At 31.1% G+C, this 1,717-nt stretch overlaps 1 long non-coding RNA gene across 1 annotated transcript; it reads right to left on the bottom strand.

Annotated features, from left to right (window-relative positions):
* Positions 1-401: 401 nt before the first annotated feature.
* LOC127119746 (uncharacterized) lies at positions 402-1,301 on the bottom strand. The gene is made up of 2 exons (XR_007802914.1): positions 862-1,301; positions 402-767 (listed from the first exon to the last, which is right to left on the bottom strand). It is a non-coding gene; the product is annotated as an uncharacterized LOC127119746 (long non-coding RNA).
* Positions 1,302-1,717: the final 416 nt, after the last annotated feature.

Below are 1,717 nucleotides of genomic sequence, written 5' to 3'. Positions count from 1 at the left end.
ATTGGAAACACCAAATTCACATACTTGCTCTCCAAAACACAAGATTTGTAATTTTCAATGAATTTTTATTTTTTAGAATTAAACTCATGAATGACATAAATTTAAACAAATATTTTCCAGTGGCTTAGTATTAACAGGGACTTGTTGACATCATGATGATTTTTTTACAAACTATGCAACTCTCCATACGACCAATTAACAAGCACAATAGGAAATAAACCATCAATCTTGTTTCTATAATAACTAACAATATCATGAGAGATAAGTTTAAAAAAATGTTTGTTTCTACAAATGCTTCACACATGGTAATACCACACAAACATGCATACATAACTCAGTGCACAAAACTCACACAATCATTTATACATGATATCAAAATTTACAGCATCACATACAAAACAAAAACAATTAGTTTTATGTATATATCACAGCATCACACTCACAACAAGCTACATGTTCCTATCCATCTTTTTTCAGAAAACACATAACGACACAATAATAGAAGCAAGAACACCGAAGCACAAAACGATAACGCAATTTCGTCAACGCACAACGATACACAAAAACGTAGAACCTAACATAATAACACAAACAATACAGCTTGACCAATACTTTGTAACCAGAATCGGTGAGAAAATTGAATCATATCAAACAATATTTCATAGTTTACTCACCAATCAACAACTTTGCAACTTTTTTCGAGTTTCGATACACAAAAAATTTGTTGAATAGCTCGAAGCCTCCAAATCACATATGAAGAGACAACACTGAAACCCAATACATAATTAAAATTGATTAATGAGATGGAAAGAGAACCGAACCAATGCGAAGTTTGAGTTGTGTTGAACTTGGAAGCGGAACTCGCGGTTATTGCTTGGAGAAGATGAGACAGAGAACCGAGAGGAATATGGTGGTGCTTGGCGGTTGGGATGTGAACCAGTTATGGCCGTCAGAGGTGCTTCACTTCCAACATATTTGCTCTCCTTTTTTGTTACTGTTATTGATTATTGTTGATGGAATTTGGTCATGAAATATTGTTATGGTACTTGAATGGTGTAACAGTTTATAAACTTGATGAATGGTATGGTTAAAGTGATAAAGTGAGTGAGAGGTCTGATTGTGAGGTGGTTTATGATAATGAGTTTAGATTTGGTTTGTGGAGAAGATGATGATATAAATTAGTGGTGGATTTATGGAGGTTTGTGAAGAATATGAAAATCTGTTTGTCTGGTAAAAATGAAATAATGTGGAAGAAGAAGGAATGTGATTTTGTTGTTTAAGTTTGAAGGATGGTTTTTTTTGAAGTTGACCATGGAGAGTAAAGATGGCTTGTATGAGTTATGATGTTGAAGAAGTTGGTGGAGAGGGAGGTGTCCGCGTAGACACTTTTGTGTGGGGAAAAACTGGCCATGTGGCAATAATTAAGTGGGGGATAAGAAGATATTTTCTATTTTTTTTTCTTTAATTAAAAAAAAATAAAAGCTAAAATATTAATAATTTAAAATGAAATTAAAAATCAACAAAAACAAACAAAAATCGAAATAAAAATATGGAAAAATCTACTTAAATCAAACGATTATTTTAATTAAAAAAACAAAAATATTCGGATAAAAAAAGAATAAAAATTGGGCAAATAAATGTTCAAAAAAAATAAAAAATAAAAAATAAATAAATAAACTAAACACATCAAAATTATCAGCGTGAAATAAAATTTTCG

Source organism: Lathyrus oleraceus, chromosome 2 (assembly GCF_024323335.1).
Source record: "Lathyrus oleraceus cultivar Zhongwan6 chromosome 2, CAAS_Psat_ZW6_1.0, whole genome shotgun sequence".
Classification (NCBI taxonomy): Eukaryota; Viridiplantae; Streptophyta; class Magnoliopsida; order Fabales; family Fabaceae; genus Lathyrus; species Lathyrus oleraceus.
Note: the sequence above shows the minus strand (reverse complement) of the source record. Positions and strands in the feature narration are given on the sequence as shown.